Genomic DNA, 23,018 nt, shown 5'->3' on the forward strand with positions numbered 1-23,018 from the left:
CATAGCTAGTGGTTACCTTACTGGATAATATAGATAAAATTTTATTTCTGTCACTTTGTGTGCTATTGAACAGTTCTAGTAGAGCTTTCTAATAAAAAGTCACTCATGTTTCAGAGAATTCAATTACTGTATTTATTATCATTCTGGACTAAAAGATACTGAGACTATTCACAATGTAAGAGGACCATTGGACCCCCAAATTTCTTCAGGCAGGATGTTGCTCAGCCACAAGAAATGCCCTGTCTTATAATTATTTCCTTATTAGTAGCCAGGGTGGTGTGGTGGAAAAGAAGGATATTTCAGAAGTCAGAGCCATGGAGAATAATGAGCCATGGAAAACAAGGTACTGGGAGTCACTTGCAAAGAGCAGAACAGTGGCTAATGAAGAAACACTCCCTCCCCTAAGAATAGGAGAACCAGCAACATTTTTGCAGTGTAATTTTAGAATTGTAGTGCTCAAATGGCTATCTTCTTTCTCTCTCTTTTAATGAGAAAGTATTTACTAGTCTTATCTTGCTCTTGTTCCACCATTGCATGTTGATTTGCAGAGGGTAGATAACTTACCTTTTCAGATAATGTCTTCAGATCAAGAGAACTCATATATGAACCTGATGGTAGGTTCAATGAATGGTTGGTTGGAAATTTTGTTGTTCTTGCGATAGTGCTTAGTATGTTTTGTTTGTGAGAGGGATGTTAATAATTGTGTCTGGGAAGGCAGACTGTATTAGGTTATTTCATTAGCTCTAATGCTACACCCTTCTTTGTGTCCAAGTCTTCACTCTGTAATTTTGGAGTTCCTATAATGAAGGAGTCAGAGTATATTTCCTTTTCCTTTAACTTTGAATTCAGCCATGTTGCTTGCTTTCACCAGTGAAATGTTATGGAGTTTAGGGATGCCTGGGTGGCTCAGTTGGTTGAGCCACTGCCTTTGGCTCAGGTCATGATCCCAGGGTCCTGGGATTGAGTCCCGCATGGGGCTCCTTGCTCATCAGGGAGTCTGCTTCTCTCTCTCCCTCTGTCTGCCACTCCACCTGCTTGTGTTCTCCCTCTCTCTCTCTCTCTCTGTCAAATAAAGAAATAAATAAAATCTTAAAAAAAAAAAGAAAAGAAAAAGAAATGTTATGGAGTTTAATAAGACCAAATGCTTGAAAGTGCTTGTATGATTGGGTTTATCTTCTTGACCTGCGTTATTGCCATAAAAATATTTCTGGACTAACTTGATGGTTCCAGGAAGGGGATAAGCAGATATGGATATCTCCCGCTGATACCAGATTAGATGAGTAGATCTTCCAACAACATGCAGATCAGTGAGAATCAATAATTAATTGTTTTTTTTTAATTTTTAAATTTATTTTCAGTGTAACAGTATTCATTGTTTTTGCACCACACCCAGGGCTCCATGCAATCTGTGCCCTCTCCAATACCCACCACCTGGTTCCCCCAACCTCCCAACTCCCGCCCCTTCAAAACCCTCAGATTGTTTTTCAGAGTCCATAGTCTCTCATGGTTCACCTCCCCTTCCAATTTCCCTCAACTCCCTTCTCCTTTCTAACTCCCCTTGTCCTCCATGCTATTTGTTATGCTCCACAAATAAGTGAAACCATATAATAATTGACTGTCTCTGCTTGATTTATTTCACTCAGCATAATCTCTTCCAGTCCCGTCCATGTTGCTACAAAAGTTGAGTATTCATCCTTTCTGATGGAGGCATAATACTCCATAGTGTATATGGACCACATCTTCCTATAAACAATAATTAATTGTTTGAAACAATAATTAATTATTTGTCATATTGCGTTTGTGTGTCAGTTGCAAATGGATAGAGTCATTGACCTCTTGTCCATTAAACTCAATAAGCACTTAACCTTTATCTAAATCTCTCTGCAGCATTTGTTACTCTTGACTATGCCACCTGCTTGTTACATGATTTCCATGACCCACTTGTTTTCCACCTGCTTAACTTTATGGTTGCTCTTTCTCAGCTTTTCTTTGTGAGATTTCTTTCTCTGCTTGTTTTTAAATTCAGGTTCTATACAACTTTAACCTTTTACTGTTTTCATTCTATGTGCTATGCTTAGTGATGCATCTGTCTCCTTGACTTAATTGTTTCCTACCAACTTATAATGTCTAGATCTCAGTTCTACCAGAATTTTGCTATGCTCTAGGATATTTAACCATTGATGGGCTGCTCAACATGTATGCCTCACTGGATTTGTCTAAATATAAATTCCTTATTATTAATCATTAAATATGTATCGCTTCCTGTATTTCTTAGCTCAGTGGATAGCAGTATCACATAAATAGTTGCTCAGATTAGGAACATATGTGACCTGAATCTTCTTTCTCTCTCTCTCCACTTTTAATTAATTGGAAAAATCCTATTAATTCTACCCATTGATATATTTATTTGCATACATTTCACTTAAACATTATAGAGTCTACAGATTTTAGGTCTCTTATCTCTTGCTTATGTTTCCAATTTTGTATTTATTCAAACCATTGTTCTCACTTCTATCAAGGAGATATCTTACATTAAGTTTCTTTGGTGGCAAACAAGAGAAACCATCTCTAGGTAACAAAAGTTAAAATGTGATATATTGGAAAGCTATGTAGACATTTAAAGACAGAAGAGTATTTTAAAGAATCAAGCTTAGACAAGCAAATTTCTAACAGTAGGAATTACCCCATAGGTTTGCCTAAGTACACTTGCTAGAAATGAAAAACAATGAGTTTTTTTTTTTTCCTTTGATTGGCTAAACTTAGGTGTTTCTTTCAGAGTGATTGTCATAGAAGAATGAACGAAATGTTGTGAAAATTGGTTTCCAATGACTCACTTTCTGAGGGCAAAAGAGCTAGTAGTATGAATGCACTAAAACTGTACACAATGAGTTAGTGGTCATTTCCAAGAGGAAATTGGAGTATCATTAGGAAGGGGAAATGGATGCTGGGTGGGCTTAAATAGATAAATGATTATATTATCTTTTTCCAAACATTTTCCTTACATTACTGAAAGTTTTTAGTATCTCTTTATGTCTCCCAGGGTAAATCCCATATTCCCTACCATGACAAGTATACATTTTCCTGAGCGCTTCTCATGTCCTCAGCTTCATAGAACTATATATCATCCTTAACCTCATAGAAAATTATCATCAAAATCATCAGAATAGTCAGATTCTAATAAGTTGTATTCTTATCTGGTTTAGGGTACCATAGCCCATGTTACCTCTCAGGTCTGCTCCCAGCTATTCTTAGCTAAATCTCTCTGGTCATTCAAAACTCATTGAAAATTTATCTCTTCGTAAATGAGGTAGTGTGTGTCTCCCATGAACTCATATAGATCCTTATGGTTGTGTCTAGCAGAGGACTTATATTGAGTCTTAGTTGTCTTAGAATAGCTAGATTGATTCCTACTCAACCATGAATCCCCAGTGACTCACACTGTAGTTGACACATAGTAGGCCTTCTAAATTTGTGAAAAGTTCAAAAATGTGTTCCTTATTTTATTGATAGATTATTTGAAAGCACCATTAAAATGGTAGTAACATTAACCACATGGCAAAGATGCAAGATAGAAAGGCTTTGAATTAATGAAATCCACCCACTCTGGCCTCATAAATCATACTGCAACATCGTGTTCCAGGTTCCACAGGTGCAATGCTTACATTTAATTGCACTGATCAAACTCTCCTTATGCTGAATTCCTGTATATATCATCCTCTGGGTAGGATCAACTGAGCAGTTTCAAATCCATTTGTTTCAAAATCCCAGGAGGACTCTGTGTTCTTGTGTGACTTTGTGTTACTTCCTGATGACTCATGGAGTATAAGAGCAATGAAAGTAGATGCTGCGTAAATAGATTCTCCTGGGAAGAAAATTCCTCTTTAAATCAATTTAATTTTCCAAGTTTTTGAAATGTGAGCTAACATGTTGCATCTCTCTTTTAAGAAGCTCAAACCTCTGCAAATATTTGGTCCTTCATTCTTAAAGAATTCTTAAAAACCTAAGGTGACCAGTTTCAGCTTCCAGGTTCCTAATTCCCTGCAGTTTGGTAGGCATATGAAAAAATAGAATCGTTTTGCTTTCCTAGGCAGATCAGTTGTATATTAGGAAAATAATAAAAATGAATGGATACCAATAAGAGCATGCTTTTGCTACAGAACTGAATTCTTTCCCAAATACTATCTTATTCTATTTATTCTATCAACATGACATAAATGGAGAAATAAAATGGCTGGGGACACAGAGGCATAAGAAAAAAATATTCTATTCAGTCAGTTCTCCAGGTTTATTCTCTGGGTTATAACCTTCAAAACATGTTTCTGTCCCACATACATTTAAAATATTGGCTCATGATCATTTAAATATCACAATGGGTGAACTGGCAAATCCCTCTCAATTTCTTCTGGCTTTGGAATAAGAATGACTCCCAACTGACCAATCCTATATTTTGAATACACATTATAATGAATCAGTTTACACAGGTGACCATTGGCTTCCCTTACTGATTTGGTTTTCTGAATCCTAAAAATAAAGGTTGGAATTCAGTAGCTTTGACTCTCTGTGTCTTCTGCTATCAGATCCCCTAAGCATTCTTTTTGCTATAACTAAGCACTTTCCAGTGTATAATTGAATATTAGTCCTTTAAAATATGCTGGGAAAGAAGTGAATATCATATTAAAATAAGTTTATAACTGTATACTATATTACCCTCTTAAGAATTTATGATGCAAATTAGCATATAAAAGCCCTGAGAAGTCATTCATTCATTTGTTCATTTGTTCATTCATTCATTCATTCATCATTCAAGGAGAGGAGGGGCAGAAAGAGAATCTTAAACAGGCTCCACACACAACATGGAGCCTGATGCAGGGCCGGAACTCACAACCCTGAGATCATGACCTGAGCTGAAATCAAGAGTAGAACACTTAACTGACTGAGGCTCCCAGGTGCCTCAGAAGTCTTTGAATAAAGAAATTGGTTCCATTTTGTTTAACCCATTGTTATCCAAACTTAGGTAATCATAGATTCCACCTTTCTCATGTCTCTTTTTTTAAAATATTTAATTAATTTATTTATTTGACAGAGAGATCACAAATAGGCAGAGAGGCAGGCAGAGAGAGAGGACGAAGCAGGCTCCCTGCTAAGCAGGGAGCCCAATGCTGGGCTTGATCCCAGGACCCTGGGATCATGACCTGAGCTGAAGGCAGAGGCTTTAACCCACTGAGCCACCCAAGCACCCCATTTCTCATACCTCTTTACTTCCCTAAGGAGAGATTGTATTCCATGAAATATGTTCTGGAAAGTTTTGTTTAAGCCACACTGAATTGCGGCCCAGCAGTTTCCTATGTTCATTCAGTCTCTCATCCTGGAATATCTCATCCACTATTTTCAAATATCTTTCAAAGCTGAATCTATGTGCCATCCATTCTCTTTCACAATCTTCCCAGGCAGAAGTGTGACTCCCACTTGTGAACTCACTTTGCTCTGTACGTATATCCCTCGTAAGACATTGCTTATTTTCTTGTTGAACAGTAATGAAAAACAGTTTAATTACTTTCAGTTGACTTTATGGTCTTTTAGACAGAGCCCAGTTTAATCATTGGTCTATCATCTGAAGTATAGATGCTATATCATCTATAGTACTTATCCTAGAACTGAAATGCTGTTGAGCAAATAAAACAACAAATGAACATGTTCATGAATGTTTAACTCTAAACATCATTAATCAAATATCACTTTTAGTGTGGTTAGACTCAACTCTGTAAAATTTTTGTTGATATTCAAAATGACAAAGTATATAACTTAATGACACTCATGCTTGATTGACAGTTTAATTTACACGAGGATCAGCTATCAACTAGCAGATTTGACCCTCCACTTCAGTCCTAATATCATTGTGTGTTCTTTTCATGAACATAAATTTTTAAGAACGAACACATTACCTGGTTTTTAGTTTTCTACCCTTTTTTAGTTTCTACTGTTTACCCTATATAAGGCTCCTCTCACTTCAATCTTTGTTTTCAATAGAAAGTGTCGGTTCCAGGAAAATATGTGTCCTCATCAAATAAATGCACTCTCTATTCTTGCCTTCATACTGTTTTCCAAGCTACACCCCTGCCTTGAATGCTTTTTATTCTCCTAATCCCTTCCCATACCATTTTTCAAAGCCTCATTCCAATCACATGTTCAAAATGAAGCCTTGATCACTTCAGTCTTATGTCCTCTGTCACATAGATTATAACAAACACATCTTGTATTATTGGTTAGTTAACTTTGGTTCTGCATTTTTCCACCAGACCTCAAACATATTGAGGACATAGACATTTTGTTTGCCCTTTTTGTTGCCTCAGAGAAGAACAATAATATTAAGAGCTAGCTTTTAGTGATCACTTACTGTGTCTCAATCACTGTTCTTGACACTTTGCACAGATTGATTTAGTAAATCCTCACTAATCTGAGGCACCAAAAAGTTAAATACCTTGTCCAAAGTAACGCAACCTGTTTGCAATTTAAACCCAAGTGGTATGTCTTTGGAACTCACATGCTTAACCACTAATTGGTTACTTGAAATGGGTGATTTCCAGTTTCTTAGGCATTATAAATTATGTGCATCCATACACATATCTATTGCAAGAATTACATTGAGAAAATGTGTTTCCATATATTATTTTTAAAAGTCCTCCAAAAGGAGAACTTTTAGAGAAGGTTAAATCGACATACCAAAGAGAAAATTGAAACTCAACACAGTTACAATTGTTTAGTTCTGTAAAATAAGTCCATATCTAAGCTCAGATGTATAAGGTATGTAATACAAAGGCATAATTACACAAATAAATAATTGAAATAAATAAAACTCTGTTTATATACTTTCAGAAAAACTCACTAAACTTTGATGACTTAGGGAAAATAGCAGCTATTTCATAACCCCAGGGAAAGTACTGTGTTTTAAAGATTTTAAGAGAAAAATGTCTAGTTTGTTTGTAAACAGTCATGCCAGCTATATTAATTATTTGCAAATTTTGTCTCAGATTTTTAAGCAGAAATTTTATGTTGTAGAATGAGGGAATGTGTTACTGAAGGAGCTCGTGAGGGTTCATTCTTCTATATTTGCAGAGATAATTTGACAGGGGTTCTAGATTCAGTACAATTGGGTTTTGCTGACCTCTCAGGTGGATTTGTTAGACACCTGAAGCATAAACAGATTTCAGTAGTTTAATTCTGTTAATGACAACTCTGTTCATGGCAGAGTTTGGGAAATATTGAAAGATTAGTAATGAATAAAGATAAGACTAGGCGTTGGTTAGACAAATGCATATGAAAAGTGTTGATAAATTGTTTATTTTCCTTGTAATGTTTGACTCTAAATAATACCTGCCTGAACTTCAGTGATCAGGCGTTTCTCCTGCAGCACCTCCCTGCCAAGGAAACTAAGAAAGCTACACTAGGGGGGTTATATTGTTAGGGCCCTCCTCTGAAATTTTATACTGATAGTTCTGATAATTGGTTATCTGTTAAAGAATCCCCACTAAAATGCTACTGTTGAGTGATGTCTTAATGTATTCTCTTTCCAAAGTATTTACATGTAAAGGCTGGACTTATTAAGGATACATTGCCTTGGTCCCAAATGACTAATCTTTTAAGGTAGTAATTCAGCCATCAGTGGAGACAAAAGGGAATTGAATATTGGTCCCGAAATTAGTACTTTTGGCCAAATTTATAAGTCATTGTAGTGTGTGTGTGTGTGTGTGTGTGTGTGTGTGTGTGTGTATGTATTTATGTAATCATTCCAGAATTCCCTTGGGCTCTCTTTAGCCTCTTGTTCTCTGCACCATCCTCCTCTATAAAACGTGCCTTCTGGAAAATCTCTAATACCAGTCATTTATAGCCTAATGCAAAGTTAAGCACCAGTATTTCTCTCCAGTGGCATCTGAACTTTAAGTCTAATTTAAAAACAAGAGTTTCTATCCACAGTGAAAGATGTTTTAGTCACTCTGATACAAGGAAGAAGGAAGTAAAATTCTAGTTTTCCAAGATATCATCTGTATTGGATTTAGTAGTATTTTCCCCAAAATTTATGCCTGGCCCAAACTGTGAATGTAACCTTATTTTTAAGTAAAATCTTTATAAATGAAATTAAGATGAGGTGACTACTGGGTTAGACCTTAATTCCATGACTAGTATCGTTACCAGAAGGAGAATTTGGAGACAGACAAACACAAAAGGAAGATCCATGTGAAGACAGAGGTAAAGGATTAGAGTTTTTGCCAGAAGCCAAGGAATGCCAAGGATTGTTGGCACTACCAGGAGCTAGGAAGAGTCAAGTAAGGATATTATTCTAGAGCCTTCAGAAATAATATGACTTTGCCAATATTTAATAATATACTTCTAGGCTCCAGAGCTGTAAAAGAATAAATTTCTGTTCTTTAAAGCCATCCAGTTGGTGATAATTTGTTGCAACTTCCCTAGGAAACTAATTGTCTTCTCAACAGGTTGTTTGGATAATCTAAGTGGAGTTTATCGGAAGAACGCTACCCTGATAGGGTTTTAGTATCTTCTTTGAGCAGGGAAGGGAAAGTTAAGAGGATATTTATTGGGATTTTTGAAGGTGAGTCTTTCAATGAGTGGGCTTGATTACCATTGGATAAAGATCATGTTATAATTGTTGAGGAATGGTGGACAGCAAGGCAAGAAAGTTGAGATGCGGGGTCAACAAGCTTTGAGTGTAAACTGTCATCTATGCTTCAGATAAAGAGTCCAAATGTCATTTAGGAAGTTCCTAGAATGAAAACAAAACAAAACAAAACAAAAAGTTCTTAGCAATTATTATCTTCCTGTTAAGAGATTTCTGGAACAGTAAGTTAGGACAAGATCATGGAATAATGGTTATGTTAACAGAGACACTAAGCTGTGTGAGTGTGGATGGTTTCTTTTCTCAGGTACCAGAAATGAGTGATCAGTGACTTATTCTTAATGATCTCATATAAGCAGCGGCTGGGAGGGATATTCCACCTTGAAGGCCATGATTTCATCAACTCTTCTCTTAAGATGTTAGCTCACTAGATCCTGCTTCTGGACAGTTTTCAGGTCTAAGTACTTAGTTCTGGAGTGTTCAGATCTAGAAAAAACAAAGCACAGCCATGTCTTAATTTGGGTAAGACTTTTAAAGGATGTAGAGGATTATTTCTAAGCACTTTTCACTTGTCCCCTGTAAGGGAAAATGGCCCTAAAGATACAGTTTGAGTTTTATCTCCTCTAGAATATGGCCCAGGCAGAGGTACTTCCTCTTTTGAGTGCCTTTGAATCTATGTAGGCATAATTTCTGTAGAGAATATGTATTAGAGTAAGCTAACTGCTATAACAAACAACCCCCAAATAACAATGGTTTTGTTTACTCAATAAACAGGTTTACTCAGGTAAACATTCACTGTGAGTAGTTGACAGACAGCCAGGTGAGCAGGATTTCTAAGTTGCACATTCCTTCCATCTTGTAGATCTTGAAGTTGTCTGAGTTCTCTCTCCTTTTCAGAAAGGAGGAAATGAGAGGGCATATCACCTGTGGATGGTTTCCATATATCAGTCTTAAAGTTACAAACATTAAACATCATTTCTTTCTATATTCCATTGGGAAGAACTCAGTCACATGACTATGCTTAACTGTAAGGAAATCTGGAAGAGTACCCTATGTTCCCAGAAGGAAAAGGAAGTGGGCTCTTGTGCACACACAGCACTCTGTAACACAGAATTTTTATATCACATTATAATTAAAATATTATTTGCCAATCTCTCCCACTGTTCTGTGAGCTCCTTGAGGATAAGAAGTACATCAATTGATAATTTGGTTTCCTCAGAGCCTAGCAGCAAAATACTTGGTATGAAGTAGTCATTGCCAAATAAATATTGATAGAATGATGACAGTGGCCTTTAGACCAAAACAAAACAAAACAAAGCAAACAAACAAACAAATCTATTTGATATTTTTAAGTTATATAGGACTTTCCTAGTATTTTCAAATTTCTTGCTGAATAAAAAAAATTGACTAAGAAATAAGTCACTTTCAATGTGTATGCAGTTCACCCACCCAGTATAATCTAAAGCACAAATTAAGGCTTCTTTTCTCTATGCTATCACACTGCTATTATTTGAGCCAGACCTGCATGCATGCTGTTATTATGGCATTAATTTCCTCACTTAAGTTTTACTGGAAACTGTTTTACTGACTACTATTAAGAGTAACGTCAAACACTTTCGACTTGCTCCATTAAGCAAAGCAGCCATTGCTTTTAGCATTTTCCTTATGGTTCTTGATACATTATGTTTTTTTCAAAAGGCTCATTCCAGTAAGACTGAGGTTTGCTCAGATGTTCACTTTAAATGAGTGGTTTTGATCCATAAATACTGTCTAGGAATATTTATGTGGGAAAACCTTCCATACTTGCAGAAACCTATATTAAGCCTCTGAGTAGGAATCTTATTTCTAATGAATTTTCAGCTATTAAAAAAAATACCAAAGAGTATATATTATCTATTCAGTATTATAATAAATACAGCTTGCATTATAATTCTGAATAAAACCTTATTCTACATCTGATGCACTCACTGTAAGTATATAAAGAGAAGGAGATTACAAAGGAGTTAAGAGAACAAGTCTTTGAAGTTTGACATCGAAGATTTAACTCTTAGCTTTGTTACTTGAGCTATGTGATCTTAAATCTTAAACCTTCCCTAGCCTCTGTTTCCTTTTGCGTAAAATGGGGATAAAAATGGTACCTCGTCCACAGTATAAATATGAGAACTAGGAAGTTAATGATATAATGCATATGAACACATATCTAACATCAATAAGTGTTCAATAATTAATTTAAAATGTTTTATTAGTAATTTTATTGAGATCCTATCATGGCCCAGATATTATGCTAAATATTCTATGGACAATTGTGAACTCTTTTTGTCCAATCAATAATCTTGAGGCAATAAGACTAGAGAGGAAACTGGGACTCCTAGTGGTGGGTTCAGGGTCTCAGACTTATCACACTATAACTGCTGCTGTCATTGTCTCCAAAGGGTTTATAACACAACTGAAGAGAAAAACAAAAGCTCGTGGCATGATAGTTAATGATGAAGTTATTTCTACATGTCAGGCATTTTTTAAAAATCCTACCATTTTCCTTTTTTACAAATGAAGAAACCAAGACAGAGCAAGTTTAAATAATTTACCCACATACATACACACACACACACACACACACACACACACACACACACATATATATATATATATATGTTTTAAAGATATATATCCTTAAAATTCCCAAAGTTGGGATTTTAACCCAGAAAGTATGGCTTAAGAGTCTGTGCTCAGGACACAGAAGTGCAACAGCACAGATATGTCAGTATGTACAGTATATTGCATGGAACAACAGAAGTTGTTTTCAGTCAGAACATACAACAATAGTTTAGGTAAGGAATAGAGGCAGCACTTTTACTAAACCTTAAAAACAGAAAATTTGGATATATAGAAAAGAGCAAGATATACAGTTCAGGAAAATGGACTAGCATGATCAAATAAGGAAGTTTGCAACATAAATACTTTCATTTTATTACAGTAAAGAGAAGTGCACATTTGCTGATGAAAGTATCTGAACACAGCAGCACTGACTTAGAAAGACAGAACTGCTCATCAAAGCATCCCCAGAGCTTTTAAGTTGGAGGTGGAATTGAGCAGGCTGATATTGAAAGAAAGTATGGATGACTGACAGGTAGAGTTGGCTCAATCTATTAGTTTCTTGAAATCCTTTCAAGGGTCATCATTAAATGCCAAACTCACCGAACTTCATATGAGAATCCACAGGATAAAAAAAAAAAAATGAACTCCTATCAAAAAGTATATTAGAAGAGGCCAAAGGGAACTGATAATGAAAATATCAGTGTTATTTAACAAAGTTAAGGTTTTGAAATGATTGTACAAAGTAAACTAGTCTATTAGCCCAGTGATCATTTTATGTCCCAAGCAATTGAATGAATAGTTGACTTTTATTTTCAACTTTAATTTATTTGCCTTTAAGACTCCACCGAAGATATTTTCTATCTCCACTTCCTATTTCAGAAGAAAATTTACCTTAGCTGAAGTTACCTTAGCAGTGTTCTCTCTTAGAATAATTTCCCAATAGAAGTATCAGATGCTGAGTCTTAGGACAGTTTATATCTACTCTCTGATCTATCTTCACAGCTCTTTTCTCTATCCACAGAATTCTTACCAGAAGAACATCTTAGTGATCATTCTCTTAAGTAATGAGTTAATTCTCCTTATATTCCTACAGCCAAAACACTAACCAGTAAAATAAATTCAGCTTTTGAGAAATTAAAAACTAAGTAGCCTTGTCATCTCTTTCTGATGGTCTGCAATCTGTAACAGTGTCTTAATTAGGGCATGTTAAGGCATGGTGAAAATAATCAACACAACTGTCATCTCTATTAATTGTCATCATGACACCATCAATGGCACCACCACTGCCACCATCATCATAACAATTCATTACAGTCTTCCTAACTGTAGTTGCAACTGTATTTGGCAGAATCTTTATAGATCTTTATTTTTTTTGCAAGCTTCACTATGAAAAATATATGATTATTTCCACTTAACAAATGTGGAAAGGAGGCTTAGGTAACTCAGGCAAAGTTCACATTTCCTATTTATAGGGAAGAAAAGCTGGGATTTTTTCCACTTCATGGAGGAGAAAATATGGTATTTTACTAAGATTCACCTTTCTGAATCTTTTTTTTTCTTTTTATCCTGCATTTTAGTTCACTAGCCTCAATCTAGAGCCCTGACCCTTGTGCTAGGGAAGGATATTTTTTATAGTCATAAATTAAACTATACTTCATCTGTGCTTTTGACATTTCAGTGTTAATGTTTTTTGAGGGAACAATGTGTATGGGTGAGTGTTGTCCTGTGTGTTTTAGGTTATTTAGCAGCATCCCTGCCTTCTACCCACTAGATGCCAGTAGTACCCCTCCCCAATCATGGCAATCATGGACGTCTCTAGACATTGTGAAATGTCCCCTATGAGGTAAAATCATCTTGGTTGAGAACCACTGAGTTAATGCGTTAGAAACTATTAGCTGCTTCTCAGGAATAGAAGAGTTATCTTTCCCAGGGGTGGTTCCAAATAACTGATTTCAGAATGTTGGAAATTGCAGGCAATTCCAAAGACCAAAGGGGAGCTAATTTTAGGTGTGGCAAGTACTGCTGCTGTTTTTTTTTTTTTTTTAAGGTTTTATTTATTTGAGGGGCTCCTGAGTGGCTCATTGGGTTTGGGCGTCTGCCTTCCGCTCAGGTCATGATCTCAGGGTCCTGGGATTGAGCCCTGCATCGGGCTCTCTGCTCAGGGGGAGCCTGCTTCCACCTATCTCTCTCTGCCTGCCTCTCTGCCTACTTGTGATCTCTGTCTGTCAAATAAATAAATAAATAAATCTTTAAAAAATTTATTTATTTGAGAGAGACAGAGAGAGAACATGAGCTGGGGTAGAGGCAGATGAAGAGGGAGAGACAGGTTCCCTGCTGAGCAGGGACCCTGATGCAGGGCTCAATACCAGGATCCTGGGATCATGACCTGAGCTGAAGGCAGACACTTAACCCACTGAGCCCTCCAGGCACCCTGTCAAGTGTTTCTTCTTGATGCTCTTAAAAATATATTTGTTTTGTCTAAGCAGTCACAAGGTAAATGTTGATACATATATTAGTAAAATGTAAATGAAACGAAAAACTAAACAACAGTGGTTATCCAAGTATTATAACCTTGCTTGCTTGGACTTCTTTTATGTCACTAGATTATGCTAAGTGAAAGAAGTCAAGCAGAGATAGTCAATTATCATGTGGTCTCATTTATTTGTGGAACATAAAGAATAGTATGGAAGACATTAGGAGAAGGAAGGGAAAAATGAAAGGGGACAGAATCAGAGGGAGATGAACCATGAGAGACTATGGACTCCAGAAAACAGAGGGTTTTAGAGGGGAGGGGGTTGGGGGATGGATTAGCCCTGTGATGGGTATTAAGGAGGGGATGGATTACATGGAGCACTGGGTGTTTTATGCAAACAATGAATCATGGAACACTACATCAAACACTAATGATGCTCTGTACGGTGACTAACATAAGATAATTTTAAAAAATCTTGATCTTCATTTTAAAAATCTTAAAATTTTAAAAATCTTGAAATTCATCTCATTGAACTAATTCAGTTTTTAAAAACATTCTAACTACTATTACAGAAACTAGAAAATCATCAACAATAAAAAAAAAACCACACCCATCTGGGGTTACTGGATGGCACAGTTATGTTTTTTAGATTTATTTGTTTTTTTAAAGAGAGAGCTAGAGGTGGAGAGAGAGACAGCCAGTGTTGGGGAGGGGCAGAGAGAGAGAGAGAAACCCAGCCAGACTCTGTGCTGAGCATATAGCCCAAGATGGGGCTCGACCTTACAACACTGAGATCAGACCTGAGCCAAAACCAAGAGTCAGATGCTTAACCTACTGGTTTTGGCTCAGGTCTGATCTCCAGGTTGTAAGGTAGAGCTCCATCTTGGGCTATACACTCAAAATCTGCTTGGGTCTTAGGGTTTGATCCTATGACAAAGATAATTGTTGAGATAATTATTTGTTAATTAAATTCAGATAGGATATATTGTGCATTCATACCTTCCTTTTGGAGTGATCAGATTTCCTATAGAGTATTTGGATGTTTTGTACTTTTGTTGTTGTTTTTGTTCAACTGTGGCAATCACAGATAAACAAATAAAATGGTTATTACTGACCAGTTTTCACACGATGTGGAAAATGAGAACATTAGCAGGAGGATAATCACTTTGGAACTCAGTCAACAGCTTGGACATTTGGTAAGTGAGATGTGAAGTTGTGTCCCTAAATCAACAGTTTCTTGGCTCCAGGTTTACTGGATTTTGATCACTAATGGCTATGGTTCTGGAATGGTGTCTATTTGCCCAAGTTAATGGCAGATAAAGTTGATCCTCAAACAATATGAGGGTTAGGGGCACCAATACCCCATGCATTAGAAAACCATGTATAACTTATACCCCCCCAAAACTTAACTATTAATACCCTCATATTGGCCTGAAGCCTAAGTCAATTAGCACATATTTTGTATGTTTTATGTTTATATACTGAATTATTACCATAAACTAAGCTAGAGAAAAAATAAGAGAATCATAGGAAGAGAGAATACATTTACAGTACTGTGCTGTATTTATATATACTAAAAAATGCACATATAAATGGACCCGTCTGGGGTCACCTAGGTGGCTCAGTCAGATAAGCATCTCTACACTTGATTTCAGCTCAGGTTATGATCTAAGGGTCATAGATCCAGCCCCACTTCCATCTCCACAGTGGGTGTGGAACATGCTTTTAAGATTCTCTCTTTTCCTCTACCACTGCCCCTCCCCCTCCTAACACACATGTGCACACGTACAATCTCTCTCTCTTGGAAAATAAGTGGGTAAATGAATGAATGGACCCATGCAGTGGAAACCCATGTTGTTCAACAGTCACCCGTATTTTTATTATTTTTTTAAAATTTTTAGTATAGTTAACATACACTGTTATATTAGTTTCAGGTGTACAATTTAGGGGAATCAACAATTCTATATTATTTAGCACTCACTGTGATAAATGTATTCTTCCCTTCAAATATTCTATCTAGCCCCCCACCCACCTTTCCACTGTTAACCATCAGTTTGTTCTGTATAGTTGAGACAAACTGAAAAATACTCACTTTTTTCTTTCTTTGTCTTGTTTCTTAAATCCCACATATGAGTGAGATTATATGGTATTACTTTTTCTCTGAAATTTCACTTAGCATTATATTGTTCAACACCATCCATGTTGCTGCAAAAGATAAGACTGCATTATTTTTATGGCTGAGCAATATTCCATTGTGTGTATCTATGTGTGCGTGTGCGTGTGTGTGTGTCAGTGTGTGTGTATACATGCACACATCTTCTTTATCCATCTGTTGATGGACATGGGCTGTTTCTGTAACTTGGCTATTGTAAATAATGCTGCAATGAATTTTGGGGAGTAAATATATCTTTTGGAATTAGTTTTCATATTCTTTGTGTAAATACCCAGTACTGGAATTACTCAATCATATGGTAGTTCTGCTTTTAATACTTGAGGAACCTACATACTATTATCCACAGTAGCTGTAGCAGTTTGCATTCTGACCACAGTGCACAAGTATTCCTTGTTTCCTACTTCCTTCCCAACATTTGCTGTTCTTGTGTTTTTGATTTTAGCTCTTCTGACAGGTTTGAGGTTATATCTTATTGTGGTTTTCATATGTATTTCCTTGATAATTAGTAACATTGGCCATGTTTTATGTTTTTGTTTGTGTTTGTGTTTTTGTGTTTTTAAGAGAGACCTTATGAGTGGGTGGGGAAGGGAGGGGAGGAAGGAGTGATGTGGGGAGGGGGAACAGAAGGAGAGAGACTCTTAAGTGGGCTCCATAACCAGTTGGAGATCAACAAAGTGCTTGATCTTATGACCCCGATTTCACTACCTGAGCCAAAATCAAGGGTCAGATGCTTAACTGACTGAGCCATCTAGGTTCTCCAATAATGTTGAACATCTTTTCCTTTTTCTGTTAGCCATTTGTGTCTCTTATATGGAAAAATGTCTGTTCATATTTTATTCCTACTTTTAATTTTTACTTTTTATATATCAGGCAAGTACCTTAACCCTAACTTCTAACTCTTAATCTTTAATACCTTACCCTTAAGACCTAAGCCTAACCCCCAACCCCAACACCAGCCCTGCCCATAACCATAATACTAACCCTCTGGAGAAGTCTTTGAACTGCAAAGTACAAGCCACATACCCTAACACCAAACCTAATCCTAAACCCTACCCTAGATGTGAGAAAGGCACTTCTTGAACATATGATAAGTAAAGCTGAGATACAACCTAGTTATTCTGGAGAAGACCCCAAACATTTAAGAATTGGTAGTATTTCTGAAAATGGGTATAAAGGTAGAGATAATGACAGAAGGACCAATTGAATATCTATTTGAAGAGTGTTTAGAACCCTAAATCCCCTCCTTGCCTCAACTCAATAGATTCTATTTTTAAATTTGTTATTTTTGCTATTAAGTTGTATGAGTTCCTTATATATTTTACACACTAATCCTTTATTGGATATGTCCTTTACAAATATATTCTCCTATTCAGCAGGTTGTTTTTAGTTTTGTTGATTATTTCCTTTGCTGTACAGAAGTCTCAATAATTTTGTTTTGTTTTGTTTTGTTTCTTATCTCAGGAAACATCTAGAAAAATGTTGCTATGACCAATGTCAGAGAAATTGCTGTTACCTTCTAGAAGTCTTATGGTTTCAGGTATCACATTCAGGCGCTTAATCCATTGGAGTTTATTTTGTGTGTGGTGTAAGAAAGTGGTCCAGTTTCATTCTTTTGCATGTAACTGTCCAGTTTTCCGAACAACATTTGTTGAAGAGACATTCTTCTTCCCTGCTTTGTAAAAGATTAATTGACCATATAATTATGTTTTTTTTCAGGGCTCTCTATTATGTTCTGTTGAATTATGTGTCTGTTTTTGTGCCAGGACCATACTAATTTGGTTACTACAGTTTTGTGGTAAATCTTGATATTTAGAATTGTGATACCTACAGTTTTCTTTTTCTTTTAAGATTTTATTTATTTATTTGACAGACAGAGATCACAAGTAGGCAGAGAGGCAGGCAGAGAGAGAGGGGGAAGCAGGCTTCCTTCTGAGCAGAGAGCCCAATGCAGAGCTCAATCCCAGGACCCTGGGATCATGACCTGAACTGAAGGCAGAGGCTTTAACCCACTGAGCCACTCAAGTGCCCCTATTTTTCTTTTTCAAGATTGCAGGGCAGGATTGCTTTTGTGGTTCCATACAAATTTTAGGATTGTTTTTTCTAGCTCTATGAAAAATGTTGCTGGTATTTTGATTAGAATTGTGTTAAATCTGTAGATTAGTATGGACATTTTAATAATATTCTTCCAATCCATGAACATGGAATATCTTTCTATTTGTGTCTTCAATTTCTTTCATCAATGTTTTATACTTTTCTGAGTATGGGTCTTTCACCTCCTGAGTTAAGTTTATTCCTAGGTATTATTTTTGGTGCAGTTGTAAGTGGGATTATTTTCTTAATTTTCCTGTCATTTCATTATTACTGTATAGAAGTACAACAGACTTCTGTATGTCAGTTTTTTTTTTTCTTGTGACCTTATTAAATTCATTAATCAGTTTCTGTGGTATTTTGGTAGAGTCTTTTGCATTTTATCCTTCATTAAGTTGGTTTTTAAGATGATTTATGGTTAGGAATTTTGAATATAAGAAGCAGGCCATTGGGATGGGGGTGGTGCTTTCTCTGGGTGTCAGGAAATTTGACTTTGATAATCTCTGCAGCATACTTATAATGGGACTTGGACTCTCTTTCTCTTTAACAATGAGAGTTGAATCAGATCACTTTTAAGTCCTCTTAAACATTTTTCCATTTTGATTTAAGTTTCATTTAATAATTGTATTCAATTCCTTGCTTACAGATTGATAGAAGTAGGTTATTGATATGCAGTATATTAAATCTGTTAGAAGAAAGATCAGAGAAAGCCCCAGCAAAGATCACTCAGCTTTTAAAGTAAGATTCAAGTGAGTCAAAGGATTTCAATCTATGAGACTGAGAGAAAAGAGTGGACAGCAATGGTCGTCTACTTTGAGACAGACACCAAATGCAAAAGTTACTTAATACAAAGACTATAAAGAATATATACTGGACAGTTGGAGAAACCTGATGGTTTGAAGTCTCAAAAAGCTTCTTTCCACATGGATTGTATATTCAACTGGAGCAGTTTAAAGACTTGGAAATAGTGAAAACTGATGAGGTCATGTTACATCAGCTCCTCAGATTATGTTCCACAGGCTGTCAGAAAGCAGACAGGCTGGTAACTACAGACCTTGGATCATAAACACATGATCAGGATATCACAAATATATGCTCAGTCCAGCCATTCTTTTTTTTTTTTTTTGAGGAATAATTCACATATAACATAGTAATTTCAGGATTTCATGTACATGGCATAATGATTCAATATTTGTATATATTGCAAGATAATGACCACAGTAAGTCCAATTAACATCTGAAACCATACATAGTTACAAAACCATTTTTTTCTCATAATGAGGACTTTTAAGATCTATTCTCATAAAAAACTTTGAAATATTCCATACAGTATTATTAACTATACTCATCATGCTGTCCAGCTATTATTAATATGCATAAGCATAGTGGAAAAAAAACACATTTCCATTAATTTATGCATTAAAAATACCTACTGATGTCTATTCTTTGCCGAACATTCTTTTGAACATTGGGGATGCCACAATGAAATCAATTTGTTCGGTCTGAGTTATCCCTGTCTTCATGGATCTTAGACCCCATTGAAAGAAGCAAATAATCAACCATTTAAACAGATGAATGTCAAATTATAAGTCTAAGAAGTGTTTCAAATAATTTATTATTGCAAAAGCAAATGGGGAGTTAAGAAGAGCTTTCACCTTGGGGCACCTGGGTGGCTCAGTCATTAAGCATCTGCCTTCAGCTCAGGGCATGATCCCAGGGTTCTGAAATTGAGCCCTGCATTGGGCTCCCTGCTCAGTGGGAACCCTGCTTCTCCCTCTCTCACTTCCCCTGCTTGTGTTCCCTCTCTCACTGTGTCTCTGTCTGTTAAATAAACAAATAAAATCTTAAAAAAAATAGTTTTCACCTCTTTTCCTGAACTAAACCAGAGGAACATCATCAAAGATGTGATTTGCTTCAAATGCCTTGTGATTTCTTCCCCCTTCCCTTCACTCAAGCCTCAGAGATTTTTGTGAGATACAATATGTGCAAGCATATATAATCACTGTGCTTTCTAGATGATTTGATCTAGAACCTTATTCTTTGAAAATAACGAGTCAAAGGAATACAAATCATGAAAACTGTAATATTGATTCTTATACTGGCATAGATTTCATTTTACCATGTATTGGACAGTTTTAAATTTGACCATAATTTAAAAATGTAAACATGTGTGGCTAAATGAATATGGGTCACATCAAGACTGCATCCCGTACTTAGTCCACTTTGGATGCATTTATTTATGAAGGGTTTGCTTTTGCTAGATGTCAAGAAGCTTTTGTGGAGATACACATTGTACCTACCCTCAAGGAATTTAATGTCAAATGCTTTCAGGGCATGGTGACAAATTTCCCCACTGGTCAATAGATACTTGACCAAAATAGTGATTTTTTACAGTACATTATTTTGTCCATAAGATTATAGCATGATGCAGAACTACCATATCATCAAGTTTCCTAAACCTAAAGGTGCTAAAAAACGACTGGCAAGTGAGTTTTAAATTTTTATTTTATTATTTATAATATACAAAGACAGTGAAACTAGCCTGTTATTAAATGAACTCTTTACTGTTCCTCAAGTAATTTGCAATTTATTTTCACTCAATGGCTATTAAGATGTCTGGGCAGGAAATTAACTTTTTACTTAATAGTTTTCTAACATATCACTTCTTTATGACTGCTACAAAATGTCAGCTAACTACCATTTTGCACTAAAGCCTGGGTTTTAACCAAAATCAGTCAGTCAGTAATAGTAATAATAGCAACGTAATAGTAATAATAGCAAAGATATCAATAATAATGATTTTATATATATATATATATAATATATATATATTATTAAAGATAATCTATGAATAAAGTCTATATAGATATGAGGGAGTATATTTTTTCATCTGTAATATATATAATTGAGATTAATCCATATTTATATTTAACATCTTTATATTATATTTCAACATAATATATCAACATATTATATTTAACATCTTTACTTTACTGTTTTCCATTGTAAATGTATGTTATAATTCACTTAGCCCATCTTCTACACAATACATATTGTTCCCAGCCTTTTTGCACCCTTAACAACAATGGAATAAATATTTTTCTGTAAACTCATTTTTGTACATATTTTTATTATATTCATAGGAAATATTCATAGAAATCACTAGGCAAAAAGATAAATGCATTTTAAGTTGTGGTAATTATTACTAAACTTTACATGCTGACAAAATTTTGAATTGAATTTCAATTCAATTTTGAAATTGAATTTCCACAATTCAACCAAAGCTTTAGTATTTTGTTTAAAAATAATTTCAAACTAATAGCTAAGTTGTAAAAGTAAAAATAATACAAATAATATCTATATATCCATTGCCCAGATTCACCTGTTAACAATTTAGTTCTTTTATTTGCTTCCTCATTCTCCCTCTCTGTGTATGTATGCATATGTATCCACACATCCACACAAGTTTAAGAGAAGTTACGCACCTTTTTCACCTTTTACTCCTAAATACTTCAGTATTAATTTCCTAAGACTATAGATAATCTATTACCATGCAATTGACTGCATTAAATTTAACTTTGATTCATCTAATAAAAATTATTACAGTAGATAGGTGAAAAAACTTAATTTTTAAATGAGTAAGTCTTACTATTTATTCATATGCTTAAATTTCTATCAATGAGTTTTATGTTCATATCCTTTGACCTTCTTCTGCATTTATTTGTTTATGCTCTTTACATATTTGTGGCAAATATCATGGCAAGCATTTTCTCCCATTTGGCAATTTGTATTTTGAATCAGTTTATGGTGCGATTTGCTTTGTAGAAAGTATTACTTTTTCAGAAAAATAAGCCTTAGGGATGCCTGGGTGGTTGGTTGTGTCTGACTCTTGATCTCCTTTCAGATCTCAATCTCATGGTCTTCAGTTCAAGTCCTCTGTTGGGATCCATGCTGGGCATAGAGCTTACATTAAAAAATAAATATAAATAAACACAAACAAAACAAATTTTGAGTTTTAGAGAAGTTTTAAGTTCATAGCACAGTTAAAAGGTATAGAGATTTTTCCATATAGTCCATGTCTCTATGACTGCATAGCCTTCCTCATTATCAGCATCCCCTTTCAGAGTTGTTAAAATCAGTAAATCTATAATTATAAACCATTTTCACCCAGTGTCAATAGTTTATATTAAAATTCACTACTGGTGTTGTACATTATATGAGTTTAGATAAACTTATAGTGACATATATCCACCATTATAATATCATATGGGGTATTTCTGCTACTCTAGAAACCCTCGTGCTCTGCCTAATTATTCCTCTTTCCTTACTAAACACTATCAAAACCATGGTTCTTTTTACTATATCCATTGTTTTGCCTTTTCTAGAATGTCACATGTTATACAATATGTAGCCTTTTTTGGTGGACTTCTTAGCAATATGCATTTAAAATTTCTCTGCATCTTTTCATGGCTTCATAGCTCATTTGTTTAGCATTGAATAATATTCCATTGTCTAGATATACCACCATCTATCCATTCATCTATTGAAGGGCATGTTAATTACTTCCAAGTTTTGGTAATTATGAACAATTACTATAAATTCCTATAAACACACATGTGCAGGTTTTTATGTGGATATGTTTGCAAATCCTTTGGGCAAATATCAAGAAGGTGCAATCAGTGAATCATATGGTTAAAAGTAGTTTAATTTTTTACAAAATCACCAGTCTGTCTTCCAATGTGGTTTTATCATTCTGCATTCCCACCACCAATTAATGAAAATTTCTATTGCTCCTCATCCTTACCAGCATTTGGTATTGTCAAGTGTTATGGATTTTGGACATTCTAATCGATGTATAGTGGTTTTTCATGGTTGCTTTTATTTGCATTTCCCTAATGACATGTGATGTGGAGCATGTTTTCATGTATTTATCATCTGTATATCTTTTTTGATCATATATACAAAATTTTTACATTTCATGAGCCAAATTTTCCATTTTAATAATTTTTGTGTCCAATGTTCTAAACAAAAAATTTCCTACTATAGGAGTATAACTTAAA

This window comes from Lontra canadensis, unplaced genomic scaffold (genome assembly GCF_010015895.1).
Source record: "Lontra canadensis isolate GAN:19392208 unplaced genomic scaffold, GSC_riverotter_1.0 scaffold140, whole genome shotgun sequence".
In the NCBI taxonomy this organism is placed as follows: domain Eukaryota; kingdom Metazoa; phylum Chordata; class Mammalia; order Carnivora; family Mustelidae; genus Lontra; species Lontra canadensis.